This window comes from Ornithorhynchus anatinus, chromosome X1, assembly GCF_004115215.2.
Source record: "Ornithorhynchus anatinus isolate Pmale09 chromosome X1, mOrnAna1.pri.v4, whole genome shotgun sequence".
In the NCBI taxonomy this organism is placed as follows: Eukaryota; Metazoa; Chordata; class Mammalia; order Monotremata; family Ornithorhynchidae; genus Ornithorhynchus; species Ornithorhynchus anatinus.
In genome coordinates, this window is record NC_041749.1 from 80,904,073 (window position 1) to 80,926,008 (window position 21,936).

Here is a 21,936-nt window from a genome sequence, read left to right on the forward strand (position 1 = left end):
AGTGCTTTCTGTGTGACCTTGGGCAAGTCACTTCACTTCTCTGTGCCTCAGTTACCTCATCTGTAAAATGGGGTTTCAATATCTGGTCTCCTACCAACTTAGACTGTGAGCGTTTGTAGGAGAGGGACTGCATCTGACCTGATTACTTTCCCTGCAAAACAGTGTAGTGGATAGAGCACAGGCCCGGGAGTCAGAAGGTCATGGGTTCTAAGCCTGGCTCCACCACTTGTCTACTGTGTGATCTTGGGCAAGTCACTTTACTTCTCTGTGCCTCAGTTACCTCATCTGTAAAATGGGGATTGAGAGTGTGAGCCCTACATGGAACAGGGACTATGTCCAACCTGATTAACTTTTATCTACCCCAGCCATTAGTATAGTGCCTGGCATATAGTATGCGCTTGACAGATACCATTTTCCCCTCTAGACTGAGGCCTTTGTGGGCAGGGATTGTCTCTACTGCTGTATTGTACTTTCCAAGAGCTCAGTACAGTGCTCTGCACAGGGTAAGCGCTGAATAAATACAATTGAATGAAGTACTTGACACATAGTAACACTTAAACACCATAATTATTATTATTTTTACTATACCTTCAAATATCCTGTTACTGCTATTGGAGTCTGAATACAGGATTGGATGGACTATTGCCTGATCCAGTAATGACGTTTCTTGTTTTCTTATGCTTCTGTAAGGCCAGTGAATGCCAAGTTTAGGTCTTGATGTGGTTTCCCGATCTTTACTTGTACTTGACATGCAGGAAGGATTACGTCTCCTGAGGCCCGCTGTGATCTGAATCTGCACTGGGATTTTGAAAGTGCAGGGTCAATATGAGTTCTTTAGTAGCCAATCCAGTAGAACTCAAGCTAGGATCCTGTCAGCCGTGTAGAGCGATGAGATCTGTGCTACCTTCCAGAGTCAGCTCTGATAATAATGGTACGTTTGAAATGCTGTGGCATCTCCTTAGGATTTCATATGTTGAGGGAGAGTCCGAGTAGGTGTATAACCAGAACATTTCCTCCCTGCTTGCCCAGAATACTGTTAGATCCTGTAGCCTTAGTGTCCCTTAGTGGCTCTAACTGAGATAATGACTTTATTACGCGTTGGGTCCAAGGCCATCTCTTCCCATGGAGCATGGACCTGGGGGTCAGAAGACCCGGGTTCTAATCCTGCTGCTGTGAACCTTGGGCAAATCACAACTTCTCTGTGCCTCAGCTTCTTCATCTGTAAAATGGGGATTAAATCTCTCTCCCTCCGACTTGGACTCTGAGCTCCATGTGGGACAGGGACTGTGTCCAACCTGATTACCTTGTATCTATGTCAGTGCATAGAATAGTGCTTGACACAAAGTAAGCACTTAAAGACTCTAAGCTCATTACGGGCAGGGAACGTGTCTTGATTCTGTTGTACTCTTCCAGGCATTTAGTACAGTGCTCTGCACATAGTAAGTGGTCAATAAACACCACTGGTTGATTGAAATACCATAGTAATTATTATTCACATGTTAGAACATGATTTAAAGAGGTTATTGAAGTATTGGTGCCATCCATTACCCTCCTTCTCTGTGGTATGGGTGGAGTCATCAAGGTACCTGGGTTATGTGGAAGAGTTGGGACTACAAGAAACTGTCTTCCTGGCTGTCCAACTGATTTGAGCTTGCAGTTTAACACTTCAAAACAGGACATATATAACTTTTGAATCCCAACTTCATCCTGATTATTTTTATTTTAAGAAAGTTTCTATTATTAGAAGCTGGAAGAAGTTGCTAATCATGCTCCTATGCACTAAAGAAATCTAGCTTCACTTAATAATAATTATGGTTATTTGTGAAGCGCTTACTGTGTGCCAAGCACTGTTTTAAGCACAGGGTAGATACAAGGTAATCAGGTTGTCCCACGTGGGGCACAGTCTTAATCCCCATTTTACAGGTGAGGCAGCTGAGGCACAGAGAAGTTAAGGGGCTTGCCCAAGGTCACACAGCAGACAAGTGGCGGAGCCGGGATTAGAAACCACACCCTCTGACTCCCAAGCCTGGGCTCTCTCCACTAAACTACACTGCTTCACTAGCCATGCTACAGATGAGCTGATCGGCAAAGTGATACTTTCTGGCACGAATATGTTGCTATTGAATTAGCAAAACACCAAAAGGGCATTTGAGTTATCCCTAAACCCTAAATCTGGCATTCAGATCACCAGAAGTCAATGGATTTACAGTTGCTATTTGTTTGCAGGGAGATTTTAAAATCTGAAACATTGCCCAATTATATTCAGCTGCGACAGTCAGGTCGCACGCATCATGGCCCACGCTGCCTCTTTCTTTTTGAAGCCCTGATCTCAGGCATGTCAAACTCACGGTCTAAGACCCCACGTGGCCTCCTGCGAGACTCTGTGAGGCTCCCAGGACAGCTGGCCGCATCAGAGCAGTGGGAGGAGGAAGACAGGTGAGATTCCCCCGACCAGCTTGGGCAACTCATCTCCTGAGCCCTGCTCCATGTCAAAGGGCTTGATGCTCCCGTGGTCGCCACCGCCACTGTTCTGAGGGGTTTCTAAGGTCTGGGCAATGGGCCGAATGGGGTTCCTGTGCTCTAGAATCCTGAGAGAACAGCAGCGGCCCCAGATGGTGGTCCAGCCCTGCCCACGATCTCCAATAACCTAGAAAGGGGCTACTCTAGGGCAGGCCGAGTCCACCAAACCTGCCTCAAATACACCCCAGAGTGGCCATGGAGCCCGGCGTAAGCTTGTGATGGACTCGGTCAACAATAATTTAAAGTTTCCCTTTTTAATTAAATCTGAGGCCTCGATCGGAACCAAACTACCTCAAATGGGGTTGATGTAAATCAATGGCCTTTCAGCAAAACTGCCTCGTTGTCTTTTATTTCTATTAGGAGCCACAGAGACCACTTTCTGGTTGGCATAGTCCCTTTTCTCTTTCTGTTGAGCTAGTCTAAGGACCATCAGATGAAAAGGGTGGGGAGGTGGGAGCTGGCTGGAGGGAGGGGGCTAGAGAAAACTATGGCAGAGGCAGTAACAGCAAGGAAAATTAGCCAGAGAGCTAATCGTTGGGAGCTTGGGGAGAATAATAATGGTATTTATATACAGTGCCAGGCTCTGTATTAAGCGCTGAAGAAGCAGGGGGACTGGTGAGAGACCTCTCTCTTCTTGCTCTCCAATGCCAGCTCTCTCCCCAGTCCTCCTATTATTCCTCTCTGAACTTCTTAGAGCTGGCTCTCTCCCCAGTCATTCTGTCGCTCTTCAAGAGGAGCGGCAAGATGGATGTTGATTGGTTAGACATTCTCGACGCATGAGCAAGAACGTCTGGTAGCTAACATCCCCACTACATCAATATGGCAGATTGGAAGATACACATCAAATTCCTAGCTATGATAACCCTATGACACTAAAACTAAATTCTGTTTTATACTCACTCTCTTGGGGTTTACGTGGTTTTAACTACTACGTCTATGTAATGACTATCAAATCTCTATCTCCAACCCCAAATTCTCAACTGCTCTATGAGCTTGTATTTCCTTTTGCTTTCAGAACATTATCTGGATGACCAGCCAGTTTCTTAAACTCAGTGTCAGCAATGCTGAGCTCCTTATCCTACTTGCCAAGCCCTTTCCTGTTCCTAACATTCCCAATCTTGCTGACACCACCACCCTCCTTCCTGCTCCACCAGCTCACAACCTTGGTGTCATCTTCGATTCCTCTCCATCTCTCCCCCCAATGCCGTCCCCCCCCCATTCAGTCTGCCTCAATTTCCTGCAGGTTCTTCCTCTATTTTCATGGATCCACCCCTTCCTTTCCATGCTCACAACAACCATCCTGATACAACTCCTCATCGCCTCCCAGCTAGACTACTGTCCCCCCTGCCTCCCACAGTGAATTCGTCATCTTTCTCCAAGAGCAATTAGAGCACAATATTCCTTTCCACAAAAACCTCTAATGGCTCCCCATGGCTTTATGAATGCCACAGAGACTCCTGACCATCAGCTTCAAGGCTCTCCACCACTTGGCTCCCTCTATCTGCTCTTTTCCTGTTACCTTGAGTTTGTGCCCTGCACTTCCCCCCAGCTAATCTCCTAACCACCCCTTGCTTTTGACTCTCCTGCAACCAAACCATTACTTAGGTCTTTCCCTCCCCCCACAATGTCTCCCCTGCTCATCTTTGCCAATCCAAATTACTTTCCACCTTCCAAGCCCTTCTAAAAAGCTACCTCCTCCAGGAATAATAATAAAAACAACTGTGATATTTGCTAAGCATTTACCATGTGTGAAGCACTAAGAAATAAGGGAGATACAAGAAAATCAGGTCCCACATGGGGCTCACACTGTAAGTAGGAGCGAAAATAGGCATTGAATCCCCATTTTACAGATGAGGGAACTGAGGTACAGAGAAGTTAAGTGACATGCCCAAGGTCACACAGCAGGCAAGTGGCAGAGACAGGATTATAACCCAGGTCCTCTGACTCAATCAACGAGCACTTAATGAACACTTACTATGTGCAGAGCACTGCACTAAACACTTGGGAATTAGTGTGGCCTATTGGATAGAGCATGGGCCTGGGAGTCAGAAGGATCTGGATTCTAAACCCGGCTCCATCACGTGTCTGCTGTGTGACTCTGGGGAAGTCACTTCACTTCTGTATGCCTCAATTGCTTGTATCCACCCCAACGCTTAGAACAGTGCCTGGCACGTAGAAAACGCTTAACAAATAGCACAATGATTACAATATGACAGAGTTGGCAGACACATGCCCTGCCCACGACGACTCCCAGGCCCGTGCTCTTTCCATTAGGTCACAGTGTTTCTCTGTTTCTTGAAGCACTCTCTGGTTAATTCCCCAATTCATGTTATCCCCTCGGTCTTCTTATGTATTTCTCTGTTTACTTGTTTTTAAGCTACATGTCCACGTGTTCATTTATATCTATTCTTAAATGCTGTTATATACACATCAATTTATGTTTGTCCATTACAATAATACACTTCTTGAAGGCAGGGATTATATCCTTTCTGTAAATCCCACAAGGACCTAGTCGTATGTTCCCTGCATTGTAAACTTTTAATACAGTTGATGATGATAATTGCTGCCCAGGTACCATGGCCATTTGCTCTCTTTGGGGAAATGTAGCTCTTAAGGAGTAAAGAACTTTATAATGACTTCACATTAGGCCTACAAACCTTATGACCTAAGATAGTCTTAGTACTCTCATTTTAAAGAAAACAACAAAAAAAAGCCGATAAGCTGAGGCCCTGTAAATCCACCTGCCCATAACCACATGATCAATGGCAGAATTAAGAACTGGAGCACCACAGTTCCTTATCCCTGCACTAACCTTTTACCTACTCAATTGAGCTAGTGTTTCACTCTGCTTTAAACCTCCCACTAAATAGAGAGAGGAAACCCTGGTCTACCTCAGCTGTCACCATTAGAGCAGCTGCCTCTTCTAAGAGTATCCTGGCCAGGTGGGAAAGGAATGGTGTGGCCATGTGTAGGACTCTTTAAAAGGGTCCCAGAGGAATGCCTTTCCCTGAAAGGCAGCAGTGGAAAGGGCAGTTAAGACTCTTGTAGAGACGTCTGGGTGTATGGTGTTGAGGACGTACTTGGTGGCCTCAGGGAAGTTCTTTATTTTAGTTACCATCATGTGTTGTTGGGGAGAGGTTAGTGGAGGTGGGTTTTTTTTTAGCTGCCTAATTTTTTTCTATTTTTCTTTCCCTTGAATTTTTAAACATCTCTGGATCCTTGGAACTAAGCCTAGGATATACCACTCTTCTTTCCAGAACGTGCAAAACCATGTAGGTTAAATTACCTTTAAGGCTTAAGAAACATTAGGTTAATCTCTGTGATCTATTTTGGTGCTTGTAACTCTGGTTTTTCATCCTCCAAGAAGTGAAAAAGACTGAGACCTGAAAAGCAAAAGGCACTGCAATTTCTATGTTTTGACCCCTCTGGAACTACTTATTTCACTTAACATTATCTACGTTCTTTAAGACTTCCCTGAGATCTCACTTCTGCCCTTTAAGGATCATAAGGCTGATGAGGGCGTTGGTAACATATCTCAATCAGTGATATTTGAGTGCTTTACTATGTGCTGAACGCTGTACTAAGCACTTGGGAGAGTAGAACACAACAGAACTAGTGGACATATTCCCTGCCCATAATGAGTTTACAGCCTTTACTGAGCATCTACTGTGTGCAGAACACTAAGTGCTTATGTGAGTACAATAGAATGGAGTTAGTAGATTGTATGGCCCATCCATAAAGAGGTTACAGTCTAAAGGGGACTCCAACTCAATATAGGTTTGGAGAAAACTCGGTGTTTTCTAGATCCCTGGCTTTTTTTTTTTTAATAAGCTCTCCCTGTTCTGAACACAAAGACTAATACTATCATGTTCTGCTTGGAATGAGGCCTTTGACTCTGCCTGAATGACTGAGAGCTGGTGGAGTAGTCTTGCTATATCAATTGTAACTCTCCAGCTAAAACTAGGTATTGATGAAGGAGAGTGGGAGAGGCTAGCTATCCTTACAGCTCCTGAGACTTTCTAGAGTCAGTTCTTCCAAGAAGCTTTCCTTGAGTAGCCCACTTTCCTAATCATGCCATCCCACCAGTTACATGCATTAAGGTGTGTTTTATTTAGCGGCACATTTCCTTCACCTTCCTCTTTCTTACCCACGGTCCATCTGACTCTTGAAGTTTGTCTCCTACTGAATTGCAAGCTTCTAAACAGCAGGGACTAGAGCTACTGCGGGTCGTAGTTCCCCAAGAACATAGAATGCTTTGAATACTTAGGCATCAATGTCATTTAAATGCATCGTGTGCGTCCCCTGGATGAGGTAACACTGGGAGGCCTGGTATACAACTGCACCTCAGACTTCCCAAGAATTTAACAGACTTAATCCATTTGGAGATAGGGATGAACTGTGGGATGGTTCTTCAGAAATTAATCATGAATAAGTTTCAGCTACTCTAACAGTAATTTTGGTATTTAAGCACTTATTTTGTGTCAGTCACCGTACTAAGAGCTGGGGTGGATACGAGCAAATCAGGTTGGCCACAGTCCCTGTCCCACACGGGGCTCAATCAATCCCCATTTTACAGATGCAGTAACCGAGGCACGGAGAAGTGAAGTGACTTGCCCAAGGCTACACAGGAGAAGCGGCAAAGCTGTGATTAGAACCCATGATCTTCTGACTCCCACGCCTGTCCTCTATCCCCTCTTCAAAACCCTACTGAGCATTCACCTTCTCCAAGAGGCCTTCCCAGACTGAGCTCCCCCCTTTTCCCTCTGCTTCTCCTCCACCCTCTGCTCCTCCCCCTTCCCCCTTCACCTCCCCTCAGCTGAGCCCCCTTTCCCTCTGCTCCCCATCCCCTCCCCTCCCCAGCCCATCCTCTGCTCCTCCCCCTCCCTCCTTCCCCTCCCCTCAGCACTGTGCTCATTTGAATATATTATTTATTACCCTATTTATTTTAATGAGGTGTACATCTCCTTGATTCTATTTATCGTGATAATGTCTTGTTTTTGTTTCGTTCTGTTTTGCTCTGCCATCTGTCTCCCCCAGTTAGACTGTGAGCCCATCCCTGGGCAGGGATTGTCTCTCTCTGTTGCCGAACTGTACATTCCAAGTGCTTAGTACAGTGCTCTGCACATAGTGGTCAATAAATACTACTGAATGAATCCACTATGCCATGCTGAAATGTCTCCATCTATTCTCTCTCTTGTAACTAGCCTTCAAATGTTTCATACAGCCAGTAACAGACTTCCACTTTCCCTGTCTCATCTTGATGTCTTCCTGATGAGACTTCTCAAGATGTGCCACTCTAGGCTGTGGGCATGTAGGAAAATCCATTGTTACCTGTGCCTAGCAATGTAAGTAATCTCTTTTTTGCAAGTACTTCTGCTTTTCATTCATTCAATAGTATTTATTGAGTGCTTACTATGTGCAGAGCACTGTACTAAGTGCTTGGAATGGACAATTTGGCAACAGATAGAGACCATTCCTGCCCAACGAAGGGCTCACGGTCTAAACGGGGGAGACAGACAGCAAAGCAAAACAGAACAGAACAAAAATAAGACAACATTAGCAAGATAAAAAGAATCAAGGGGATGTACACCTCATTAACAAAATAGGGCCTACCATTTAGAGCTACATGGATAGTCTTCACTTAGGTTCTCCAGACTCTGGTATTCAGAATGTTAGCCCAAGCTCCTGTTACTTAAACCACTTTCTACTCTCTGAATGCCCTAAATTCAGAAACTCATTTGCCCCTCCATTTTAACCTCTGGCCTCTTACCAAGCCTCCCAATTGCCTGCCTTGGAGATGTATACGATGACTACACATGACTTGTAAGGACATGACGATTCTGGATTTGTCTGTAACTCCAATGTGGTGGCCAACCTAGCCTGTTTCAATTTTTGATCTTACTCCTGTCCCCTGCATTACAGATATCAAAAGATTATACTAAGTCAAAGTCTAGACTTGATAACTTGGCCTCAGTTGCACCAGAATGGTGTTAACTCTGCAATTCATTCATTTAATAGTATTTATTGAGCGCTTACTATGTGCAGAGCACTGTACTAAGCGCTTGGAATGTACAAATCGGCAACAGATAGAGACAGTCCCTGCCCTTTGACGGGCTTACAGTCTAATCGGGGGAGACAGGCAGACAAGAACAATGGCAATAGAGTCAAGGGGAAGAACATCTCATAAAAACAATGGCAATAAATAGAATCAGGGTGATATACATCTCATTAAACAAAATAAATAGGGTGATGAAGATATATACAGTTGAGTGGGTGAGTACAGTGCTGAGGGTGTGGGACGGGAGCGGGGGAGGAGGAGCGGGAAAGGGGGGAGAAGAGGGTTTAGCTGCAGAGAGGTGAAGCGGGGGTAGAGGGAGCAGAGGGAAAAAAGGGGGGAGCTCAGTCTGGGAAGGCCTCTTGGAGGAGGTGAGCTTTAAGTGGGGATTTGAAGAGGGGAAGAGAATTAGATTGTCGGAGGTGAGGAGGGAGGGCATTCCAGGACCGCGGGAGGACGTGGCTCAGCGGTCGACAGCGGGATAGGCGAGACCGAGGGACGGTGAGGAGGTGGGCGGCAGAGGAGCGGAGCGTGCGGGGTGGGCAGTGGAAAGAGAGAAGGGAGGAGAGGTAGGAAGGGGCAAGGTGATGGAGAGCCTTGAAGCCTAGAGTGAGGAGTTTTTGTTTTGAGCAGAGGTTGATAGGCAACCACTGGAGGTTTTTAAGAAGGGGAGTGACATGCCCAGAGCATTTCTGCAGGAAGATGAGCCGGGCAGCGGAGTGAAGAATAGACTGGAGCGGGGCAAGAGAGGAGGAAGGGAGATCAGAGAGAAGGCTGTCACAGTAGTCTAGCCGGGATATTACGAGAGCCCGTAGCAGCAGTAAGGTAGCCGTTTGGGTGGAGAGGAAAGGGCGGATCTTGGCGATATTGTAAAGGTGAGACCGGCAGGTCTTGGTAACGGATCGGATGTGTGGGGTGAACGAGAGAGACGAGTCAAAGATGACACTGAGGTTGCAGGCCTGAGAGACGGGAAGGATGGTCGTACCATTCACGGTGATAGGGAAGTCTGGGAGAGGACCAGGCTTGGGAGGGAAGATGAGGAGATGATGAAATCACCATAGAATGTTAATCATGCTAAATCTTAAACTGGTCCTCACCTGTTAATTTACTTAAATCTTCCCACTCCACTTGTGAGCTCGCTCAAGGCCTACAAATGCATGATTAACCTAGGAGATGCCTTAGCAACCCCAAAAAGTCAAGTTCCCTGATACTGAGTACAGAAAACACACCCATTCTCTACGAGTGACACCATCTTCCTTTTAACTTGTTCTGCAACTGATTCATTCCATCGTATTTACTGAACACTTACTGCGTGCGGAGCACTGTACTAAGCACTTGGGAGAGTACAACAGACATTCTCTGCCCACAACACTCTTACAGTCTAGAGGGGGAGATAGACATTAATGTAAAATACAGATGTGTACATAAGTGCCGTGGGGCTGGGAGGGGGGATGAATAAAGGGAGCAAATCCAGGCAACTCAAAAGGGAGTGGGGGAAGAGGAAAGGAGGGCTTAGTGAGGGAAGGCCTCTTGGAGATGACCCTTCAATAAGGCTTTGAAGGGGGATGGAGCAATTGTGTGTCAGATTTGAGGCGGCAGGCCGTGGGTGAGGAGCTGGCGGTGAGATAGATGAGACTGAGGTACAGTGAGGTTAGCATTAGAGGAGTGAAGTGTGTGGGCTGAGTTGTAGTAGGATGCGGAGTACCAACTCTAGAAAGAATGTAGTAATCTCAAATCATTCTCCTGATGAAATCTAGTCAATGGTACTGCATCAAAAGCCTATTGAGCCTTGTGAATGTTCTTCCTGCAACGTTTTTTTCCTCTCTACAAGTGCCCTGAGATGTCTTAACAACCCTTGAAGAGGATCTGTTTACCTAACCTCCCCGCTGCCCCAGTTCAGTTGTACATTCAACTACTATTCTGTTATCTTTGTAAATACTCAAATCTGGCTCCTAAGGGAGGGAATGTATCTCTTCTGTTACATTTTCTCAAGTGCTTAACAGCATATTGCATCCAGTGGGTGTTCAATAAATGCCATTACTATTACTGGCCCTCTGTGAAATACTAAGTACTTCTTCCTTTCCTGTTTAAATCTACAAAAAAATCAACTCTCTCTTTCAATAACACTTCAACTTTAAATTGTCTCTGCTCCTAGGATTTTGAGTTTCACTTTCCTAATTTCTCCCACCTTATGTGAATTACTGATGTTGTTATAAAACAGATGCCTCTCGGTCAAGTGACCGCCTCTAAAATGGATGTGGAGGTGTTTCGAGAACCTTAATCAATAACAGGCCAACTCTTGTCTCCCTCCCTACCCCCTGCCTCTGACCAAATAAAAGTTTAAGCTTTCTGAACTGGTAGCACCAGTATTTTGTCACACGGTCCCAAAATAGTCTGGTGGTGGTGTACTTGTTCAGGTATGCTACAAGTACCCTACTGCCCTATTTTAAGAAGTCCAAAAACAATTAACTCTTAAAGCAACAATATTTAGATAAGACCAATACTAAGGTTGTGAAAACAAAGTAGCCTGTTTACAGTATTTCCACTAGTTCTGCAGGAAGAGAGACTGATAGAACCACTTAAGTTCTATTATTTATAAAACATTCAGAGTATATACTCCCAGTAAACTTTAAAATGGTGACTAAAGAATAAACTGGCTCCTCCCCTTGGAGGTAGATGACCATGGGGACTGGCTCACTGAGTTTGCTTTGTGGGCCTGCCAAAGGACATTTTTTCTCCTTCATGCATGCCATGAGCTGTGGGGGTGTGAGTACAGCACTATAGGAATGCTGGATTTGGGATAACTTATATTGGGATCTACTTTGTGCTGCTTTTGAATAGTTTTCTTAGAACCATTGCTGCTCATTCTAACAAAACATCTATCCCTAAACTTCCAAGGATTTTTTTGGGGGAAGGGGTGGTAGAGGGGAGAGTAGGACTTAACTTCTCTAGTAACAGGTACAGGTGAGTGAAGGTTCCTTTTGCCTTCATCATCAGTGTCACTAGCTACTAAAATCAACAGCACTGACTGCCTGTATGCAAAGCACTGTACCCTCCATCCCTCAATTATGCATGTCTTTAGTTTTGTGAGTAGAGCACTATTGAACATTCTTCCTACAACATGTTTATCTGGATATAATGTGGCATCAAATAAATTAGCGTAGTTACTACGATGTGAGTTGAGCCCATGTGGGACCGATCGTCCAACTTAATTATCTTGTATCCACCCCAGTACTTAGTATGGTGCCTGGCTTTTAAGCACTTAAATATTTATCTTTTTTCTTAATGCAGAGTTCCACAGTAACACAACTTTAGATATAGGAGGATATAGTAGTAAAAGGACATGGTCTCTGCCCTCATTTTATACTCTAGGGTGGAAACAAATGGACCCAGACTGCCAGACACTTGAAGAGATATAAATTATGAAGGTGTGGGGTAGGGGAGCGGGACAATTAAGATACACACAAGTGCTAATGCATGAGTCACGTGAGGGATTAATCAAAGAATACCTCTTGAAGGAGGCGACTTCTTCGAGGGTGGGGGAGGGCTTTAAATGTGCAAAGGGGTCATAGTTTAGATCAGAGGTGGGATGTCCCAGGCAGAGGTGAAGATGCAGGAACGAGCTCCTCATGCAACATGAGGCAAAACTGAAAAGTGAGTTTGGACTGCAGTTGGAGAAAAGGGTAGATGAGACCCAAGTGACAGCAATATTTGAAGCCAAGGGTTAGATTTTTTTTTCCTTCTGGATGAAGATTTGAGAGGAGTAACTTAATCTGCCTTTTTTGTGTTCAAGATATGCCTTCACGTTTCCATCTGGTCCACAAAAATTGAAATCAAATGATCACAACGATGGGGGGAAAAAAAAATAACCCAGTGTTCTAGACTGACTCTGATTAGTGTTGCAAACACTGACCTTCACAGATTCACCCTAAAACCTGCTTCTTTGGGAAAATTTCCCTAACAGAAGTTTCTATTACCCCCCCAACATACACACACACATACAAAGTGACTCAGGCAGGCGACTATGACCTATCCTCTGTTCAACCTAGTCAGTACTCAAAGGTGTGGTGGTTCGTTTGTTTATTGACCCGGGATTACAGCGAGTAGCGATCACCTCCTCGGATTGCACCACATCTGGTGGCTAAAACCTGACGGCCTCATTTGTACCCTCGTCCTTTTAAACCACAGACATTCAAATGATCTCCACGCACGGCGACAGTCTCCAGCTCCGGCGAGGGCGGGGCACCTGTGGCATCTGCCATAAAACGTACCCCTCAGTGGCTGCAGATACACAATGAGGGGAGGGGTTCCCGTTACTCGGTACCTTATCTTTTCTGCCTCATCCCCCGCCAGCCGAAAGGGGCTAACGAGAGGAGGGAGGGGATCCCTCTTGGACAGCGCCGCTAAGAAATGGGGGGGGGGGGGGCGGCAGAAAAGAGGAGGATTGCTCTGCGGGCTCCTGAGACCCCAGGTGTGGGGTCCTAGAAACTGTTCCTTGGACCGCTGTACGGATCAGCAGCAGGCGCTGAGGGGGAAAGCATCCTTCCTGCCACCCCTTCCCCTCCTACTCGACTTCTCCCGCGGCCATCGACTTGGGAGCGGCTCGTTCTCCAAACCCCAATCTTCACCCCACCCCCTTTCTTTTCTTTCTCTCCCGTCTCGACTCCCACCCTCCTCGGGCCCGGTAAAATAGGGGCTGCCCCATCAACGCCGCTCCCCGCCCCTTTCCCTCTCTTCTCCCTCCCCGCCTCACCTCCTCCCCCAGGGCCAGTCGGTCGCCAGTCCCCCGAACCGTTCCCTCGGCGCGCCCATCCCCGCCGCTCACCTGGCTGGTGGAGGCGGCTCCCCGGATCGTCGGCAGCCAGGCATCACCCGCCGGCCGGGGCCATGGCGGCAGGGGAGCTGACAGGCGGGAGAGGGGCGCGCGAGGCCAGCGGGCGAGGACCTGCGAGACCGCGCGCGTGGCCGGGAACGCGCCGCCCGCCGCCGCCGTCACTAAGGAACGGAGAGCTCGGGGAAGGAGGAGGTGAACTGCGCATGCGGATATAGAGGTAGGACCGAAAGGAGGCGGAGTCACTCGGCTCGTGACCTTCGGCACTTAAAAGAGCCGCGCGGAGGACGGGGGCGGCAGTAGGGTAATAATAATGTTGGTATTTGTTAAGCGCTTACTACGTGCAGAGCACTGTTCTAAGCGCTGGGGGAGATACAGGGGAATGAGGTTGTCCCACGTGAGGCGCATAGTCTTCATTCCCATTCTACAGATGAGGGAACTGAGGCCCAGAGAAGTGAAGTCACTTGCCCACAGTCACACAGCTGACAAGGGTTAGTCAGTCGTATTTATTGGTTACTTACTGTGTGTAGAGCTCTGTACTGATAATCCTGGAATGCCCTCCCTCCTCACCTCTGCCAAATTTACTCTCTTCCCCTCTTCAAAGCCCTACTGAGAGCTCACCTCCTCCAGGAGACCTTCCCAGACTGCGCTTCCCCTTTTCCCTCTGCTCCCTCTGCTCCCTCCTCCTTCCCCCCTCACCTCCCCTCAGCTTAGCCCCCTTTCCCTCTGCTCCTCCTCCCCCCCTTTCCCCTCCCCTCAGCACTGTGCTCATTTATATATATTTTTATTACCCTACTGATTTTGTTAATGAGGTGCCATCCCCTTGATTCTATTTATCATGATTGTGTTGTCTTGTTTTTGTCCATCTGTTTCCCCCGATGAGACTTTAAGCCCGTCATTGGGCAGGGATTGTCTCTACCTGTTGCCGAATTGTAGATTCCAAGTGCTTAGTACAGTGCTCTGCACGTAGTAAGCACTCAATAAATACTATTGAATGAATGAATAATAATAATAATAATGGCATTTGTTAAGCACTTACTATGTGCCGAGCACTGTTCTAAGCACAAGGTAATCAGGTTGTCCCACGTGGGGCTCACAGTCTTAATCCCCATTTTACAGCTGGGGTAATTGAGGCATCGAGAAGTTAAGTGACTTGCCCAAAGTCACACAGCTGACAGGTGGCAGAGGCAGGATTAGAACCCATGACCCCTAAACCCATGCTCTTTCCACTGAGCCACGCTGCTTCTCTAACAAAACAAGGGCGTGCGGTGAGTGCCGTGTTCGCATCTCGTGCGAGAGAGAACGGGCGAGGCTTATCCGCGGGGCCGGTTTGCTTCCCCCATTCTTTTTCTTTTTTAAAAGGTATTTGTTAAATGCCTCTATCGTGGCACGCGCGGGGGCAGCTACAGGATAGTTAGAGCCGAGAGTTTCAGTCCCACGTGGGGTTCACAGTCTAAAGAGGAGGGTGAAGCGGCGTGGCCTAGTCAAAAGAGCATGGTCCTGGAAGTCAGGGGACCCAGATTCTAATCCATGCTCTGCCGGTTGCTTGTGGTGTGATCTTGGATAAGTCACTTAACTTCTCTGTGCCTCAATTTCCTCGACTGTAAAATGGAGATTAAATACCTGTTCTCCCTCCCATTTAGACCTTGGGCAAGTTGCTTTACTTCTCTGGTCCTCAGTTACCTCGTCTGTACAAGGGGGATTGAGACCGTGAGCCCCGCTGTGTCCAACCCAATGTGCTTGTATCGGTCCCAGCTCTTAGTACAGTGCCTGGCACATAGTAAGTGCCTAATAAATATCATTATTGGAAAGTGCCTAATAAATATCATTATTAGACTGAGAGCCCTGTGCCGGACAGAGACTGTGTCTGCCCTGTTTAACTTGTATCTACCCCAGTGCTTAGAACAGTGTTTGACACTTAGTAAGTGCTTAACAAGTACCATAAAAAAGAACAAACAGGCATTGAATCAGATGAGGAAACTGAGGCAGAAATTGGTGTCTTGCCCAAGGCCACCTAGCAGGCAAATGGTAGAGCTGAGATTAAAAAATAGGTCCTCTAATTCCTGGGCCCATGCTCTTTCCATCAGGGCACACTGCTTCCACCTCTGCCCTTCCCTTCCTTTCATTTATTCATTCAGTCAGTCAGTCATATTTATTGAGCACTTAGTGTGCAGAGCACTGTACTAAGCACTTGGGGAATGCAAGAGACAATCCCTGCCCACAACGAGCTCATAGTCCAGAGGCCTGGCTCTGTTGCTGGCTCTGCTGTTCGTACTGACTCCTGGTACTCAGAGATGTGGCTCCTAGAAAGCCTTGGGGTGAGAGGGGTTGGCAGGAAGATAATAGCAGTGGTATTAAGCACTTACTATGTGCTAAGCACTGTACTAAGTGCTGGGGTGGGTACAGCAAATCAGGTTGGATTCAGCCCCTGTCCTACAGAGGCCTCTCAGTCTCAATCCCTGACTTCCCTATCACTGTGGATGGTACGACCATCCTTCCCGTCGCTCAAACCCGCACGCAACCTTGGTGTCATCCTCAACTCGGCTCTCTCATTCACCCCACACATCCAATCCATCACCAACGCCTGCCGGTCTCACCTTCACAATATCGCCAAGATCCACCCTTTCCTCTCCATCCAAACGGCTATCTTACTGGTACAGACTCTCATAATATCCCGGCTGGATTACTGTGTCAGCCTTCTCTCTGATCTCCCTTCCTCCTGTCTCTCCCCACTCCAGTCTATTCTTCATTCCGCTGCCCAGATCATCTTCCTGCAGAAACACTCTGGGCATGTCACTCCCCTTCTTAAAAACCTCCAGTGGTTGACCATCAACCTCCGCACAAAATAAAAACTTCTCACTCTAGGCTTCAAAGCTCTTTATCACTTTGCCCCCTCCTACCTCTCCTCCCTTCTCTCTTTCTACTGCCCACCCCGCACGCTCCGCTCCTCTGCCGCTCACCTCCTCACCGTCCCCCGTTCTCGCCTATCCCACCGTCGACCCCTGGCCCACGTCCTCCCGCTGTCCTGGAATGCCCTCCCTCCTCACCTCCGCCTAACTAATTCTCTTCCCCTCTTCAAAGCCCTATTGAGAGCTCACCTCCTCCAAGAGGCCTCCCCAGACTGAGCTTCCCCTTTTCCCTCTGCTCCCTCTGCTGCCTCTCTGCCCCCCTTTCACCTCCCCTCAACTAAGCCCCCTTTCCCCTCCTTTCCCTCTGCTCCTCCCCCTCTCCCTTCCCCTCCCCTCAGCACTGTGCTCGTCTGCTCATTTGTATATATTTTTATTACCCTGTTTATTTTGTTAATGAGATGTACATCCCCTTGATTCTATTTATTGCTATCGTTTTTGTCTGTCTCCCCCGATTAGACTGTAAGCCCGTCAATGGGCAGGGATTGTCTTTCTGATGCCGAATTGTACATTCCAAGTGCTTAGTACAGTGCTCTGCACATAGTAAGAGCTCAGTAAATACTATTGAATGAATGAATCCCCATCTTACAAATGAGGTAACTGAGGCACAGAGGAAGTGAAACGACTTGCCCAAGATCACACAGCAGGGAGATGCTGGTGGGTTGTTGTCTCTGTCACAGCCAGGCTCCCAAGGGGGGCATCAGGGGCAGGAGCAGGCCAGCTCCATGAAATGACCCCCTGTCTTCCTCTTGGCCATCTCCTAACCCCTACCTATCGACTCCCCAGTCCCGACTTTTCCCTTCTTCTCCACCTTCCCCTTCCCCCTTCTTCATCTCTTTTCCTGGACTAGTACCTGGAAGGGGCAGGAGAGGTAAGGGGATGTCACCTGATAGTGCTGTTTTTTTGGCCTTGGCAGACGGTTTTCTCCCACCCCAATTTTGTTGTTCTGGAATGAGTATGGGTACGGTCCCTTCCCCACCTCCCACTCAGTTCATCCTCATGACTGTATCTCCCCCGGGGCCAACACGAGTGCCGGTGCTAGAAGGAGATTTCAGTTTCATGTGGGTGTGAGGTCTCATCCAGGTCTCCACACAGAAACCTAGACTGTACTGTTGCGGAGGGGGACAGGGATCACTGGTCAAAGCCAACGAACATCAAGGGAGGAGTAAGGGTCACTCCCAGGGAAGCTGCTGCCGTCTTGATCCCATCCTGGGCAGGTCCACCAAGGCCGTCGCTGCTACTCAAGTGACAGCAACAGCAAACACCACTTCCTTTCTCCCTCTACTTTCTCTTCCAAGCTTTTCTTTTCCCTTTCTTCCTGGTCCCACCTAAGTGATCAAATCACCTTAATCAGGACCAGAATTCTGTTCACCATAGAAATCCTTCTATCAGGGCAAGTCCCAGTTATTCCAGAAAACTGTGCAGAGGGAAAGGGCTTCTGGAAATCAGTATGGGTGGCTGTAGGACTGTAGATCAGTTTGGTGAGCTTGTAGCATGCCCCCCAGTGAATACCTTAGTACCTCTGCCAATTCTTCTTTCCCTTCTGTTCCAGGGACTTCTAGCCAATCCACTTTGCTCCCACTCTTCTCCTTTTGGTAGAGCCATTCTGGAGATGTTCTGGAGTTTGCAAGACCCACATGGGATTCTAGGGGGTGAGGGGGGAGTACCCAGCCTCTGGAGCTGGGCTGAGAACTTACCATAACTTAATGATCCTCATCGATGGCATTTGAGCACTTACTATGTGCAGAGTACTGTACTCAGAATTTGGGAGACTAAAATACAACAGAGTTGGCAGACATGTTTCCTGCCCACAGTGAGCTTACATTCTAGAGGGGGAGGCAGACATTTTTATAGATAACTTATAATATGTCATTTAAAGATTCAAACATCAGTGCTGTGGGGTAGATATCAAATGCCAAAGGTCACAGATCCAAGTGCATAGATGACACAAGGGAGAGAGAGCCAGGGCGTAAAAGGCTTAATTGGAGAAGGCCTCTTGGAGGAGATGTGACCTTTAATGCTTTGAAACGGGGGAGAGTGGTGGTCTGGTGTATATGGAGGGGGAGGGAGTTCCAGGCTAGGGGGAGGACATGGGATAAGTGTCAGAAGTGAGCTAGATGAGACTGGGGCACAGTGAGCAAGCTAGTACTAGAACAGCAAAGTGTTCGGGCTGGCCATAGTAGACCAGTTAGGTAAAGTAGGAGGAGGGGGCAAGCCGATTTGGGTGATTTAAAGCCAATGGTAGGAAATGTGTTTGTGGAGGTGGATGGGCAACCACTGGGGGCTCTTGAGGAGTGGGGAGACAAAAATATTCAATCCGTAAGAAAAATGAACCAGGCAGCAGAGTGAAGTGTGGACTGGAGTGGGGAAAGACAGGAAGCAGGGAAGTCAGCAAGGAGGCAGATGCAGTAGTCAAGACAAGATAGGATAAGTACTTGGATCAGTGTGGCAGCAGTTGGGAGAAAAGGATAGATTTTTAGCAATGTTGTGAATAGTGATATGACAGGATTTGGTGATTGACCATGTGGGTTGAGTGAGCAAAATGAGTTGAGGGCAATGCTTGTTGTGGACTTGTGAGATAGGGAGGATTGTGGTATTGTCTACAGTGATGGGAAAGAAAGGGGGAGGACAGGGTTTGGGTGGGAAGATAAGGAGTTCTGGTTTGGACACGTTAAGTTTGAGGTGCCGGTGGGACATCTAGATTGCGATGTCTTGCAGGCAGGAGGAAATGTGAGACTGCAGAAATGGAGAAAGGTCAGGGCTGGAGACTTGGGAATCATCCACATAGAGAAGGTAGTTAAATGAGTGGCTGTAGATAAGAGAATAGAAGTGGATCCAGAACTGAGCCTTGAGGGACCCCCACTGTCAGAAGGTGGGAAGCAGAGGAGGAGCCTGCAAAAGAGATTGAAAAGGAGCGGCCAGATATAGGACGGTGTCAGTAAAGCCAAGTCTGAATGAAGTTTCAAGGAGAAAGGGGGTGATCCACAGTGTCCAAGGCAGCTGAATAAGTTTAAGAGGATTGGAATGGAGTAGAGGCCATCAGATTTGGTGAGTTCATTGGTTACTTTAGAGAGGACTGCTTTTGTGGAGTAATGGGGGTGGAAGCCAGATTGGTGGGGATGGAGGAGCGGAAGTGGAGACAGTGGGTGTAAACTCTCTTAAGGAGTTTGGAGGGTAACGGTAGGTGGGAGATGGGGCATTAACTGGAGGGAGCTGTGGGGTTATGGGAGGGTTTTTTTGGGGATAAGGGATGTCAGAATGTTAATGAGCATAAACTTGTTGTGGGGAGGGAACGTGTCCACCAACTCTGTATTTTCCCAAGCGCTTAGGATAATGCTCTGCACAAAGTAAGCACTCAACAGATGAGTCCCCTTTCAAGAACCACGGATGACCCTTGGTCCCGAGCCTTCAGGATTGAGAAGCTGGGCCAAAGAATTAACCACGCTGACTTGTATATCCATTCACACTAGTCCCCCCCAGTTACATTAACATCAGAACACAAGGCACAACTAGCAAACGGATGGGCAGGGACACAACACATTGTGAAATGTATGCAATGATTTTCTTTTCCCCCCCGGGAGCTAGCTCGTGTCCTGACATCTGCCCAGGATGCATTCCTACTCTCAATTCACGTGTGAAGGAGATTCACAGAGTTGGAAGATGCCAACCTGTGATTAGCAGCTCACACCCGGTGAAAATTGAATGAACCTCTAACAATATGAACCTCTGGGCTGGGTGCTGCATTTATGACCTTAATCCTACTTTGGGGCTCAATTTTGTCTTTTAATAATAATTAATAATGTTGGTATTTGTTAAGCGCTTACTATGTGCCGAGCACTGTTCTAAGCGCTGGGGTAGACATAGGGGAATCAGGTTGTCCCACGTGGGGCTCACAGTCTTAATCCCCATTTTACAGATGAGGGAACTGAGGCACAGAGAAGTTAAGTGACTTGCCCACAGTCACACAGCCGACAAGTGGCAGAGCTGGGATTCGAACTCATGAGCCCTGACTCCAAAGCCCATGCTCTTTCCACTGAGCCACGCTGCTTCTCTATTTGTTATGAATTTCCATTTCATTCCATTTCCAGCTGTGAGCTAGGAGACCAGGCCCTCAAGAGCTTCAAGTCCATGCTGCTGTTACGGCTTGTGAGGTAAAGGGTTTTCTCATAACCATTTGTCTTGGGGCAGGAGTTGGGAGACTGGGAAGGGGGATGAGGTGGGAAACATTATTGTGTGGTGTACTGGGGTGAAGCATTTGAACAGAAGCTGTTCTGCTTCTATCACTCTTGCACTTTAATGAGTCTGAGTTCCAGCCGTTGGCAACCTCACGCTCTGACTTGATTCCTGTGGCCGTGGGCCGTGGCCCCCTGGGGCTTTCCCAGTAGCCTGGTGAGTCAATTAAGACTGGGAGATGTCGTTCATCATGGGAAACAGTGTAGTCTAGTGGAAAAAGCATGGGCCTCGGTGTCAGGAACCTTTGTTCTAATCTCAGCACTGCCACCTGTCTGTTCTATGACATTGGGCAAGTCATTTAACTTCTATGTGCCTCAGTTTCCTCATCCATAAAAATAGGGGTTAAATCCCATGCCTTCCTACTGTGAGCCCATTGGGACTGTCCAAACTGATTGTCTTGTTTCTACTGCAGCACTTAATACCATGTGTGGTGTATTATTATTATCTGAAGTGCCATTATTATTATTATTATTATTACCTGGTTGGGGGGATGTAAGGAGGGCTGCAGCTACCCCTGGGAGCTCAGACTCTGGAGTCCCAGCTGCGGTAGGCAGCATAGCTAGAAACTGCTTGGATTCCGTGCACAGCGGCATCATGGGTGTGTGACGAAGAGATAACTCAATAGGATGAGCTGGGTGGGGAGAGATTGGGCGGGAAACGCACTTAATTGTGATATTTAAGTAATTACTCTGTCCCAGGCACCGCATTAAGTGCTGGCGTAGATACAAGATAATTGGGTTGGACACAGTTCATGTCCCACATGGGGCTCACAGCTTTAATCTGCATCTTATAGATGAAGAAACTGAGACACAGAAGTGAAGTGACTTGCCCAAGATCACACAGCAGATAAGTGGTGACCTGGGTTCAAATCTCAACTCCCTCTGACCACCAGGCTCATACTCTTTCCTCTAGGACATGCTGCTTTCTATACACATCCTACTGAAACCGTGAGTCCCATGTGGGATAGGGACTGTTTCCAACCTGATTAACCTACATCCACCCCAGCACTCAGAATAGTGCTTGGCGCATAGTAAGTGCTTAACCAATACCCTAATAATAATCAACTAATTAGCAATAGTTATTGAGCTTCTGTGTACAGAGCAGTCTACTACACATTCGGGAGAGCACATTAGAGTTAGAAGACAGGATCCTTATCCTCAAGGAAGACGTGGAGTTGGCGAGAAGATGAATTTGGGCATGAAAACGAGAAAGTACAAGAGGCCAGAACATGAGAGCCAGGAGGACTGGGGACGGAGATTGGAGCAGGAAGAACTGATTCAGCAAATGGAAAGTGGGCAAATCTCATCTGACTCCCCAAGCAAAGAGCCCAACACTTACAGCTGCACAGGGATGTATATTTTAATAAAAATAATTCTGTCAAAATACAACAA

General features: G+C 47.3%; 1 protein-coding gene across 3 annotated transcripts in view; it reads right to left on the reverse strand.

Annotated features, from left to right (window-relative positions):
- GFOD2 (glucose-fructose oxidoreductase domain containing 2) overlaps positions 1-13,555 on the reverse strand; it is a 62,396-nt gene extending 48,841 nt beyond the window's left edge. For 2 of the 3 annotated variants that reach the window (XM_029052266.2, XM_029052262.2), the window contains exon 1: positions 13,401-13,555. The gene's annotated coding sequence lies outside the window, so the exon portion shown is untranslated. Of the gene's footprint in view, positions 1-588; positions 799-13,400 lie in introns of all 3 variants that reach the window. The other variant, XM_039910357.1, reaches the window with a different exon arrangement.
- Between the last annotated feature and the right edge of the window lie 8,381 nt (positions 13,556-21,936).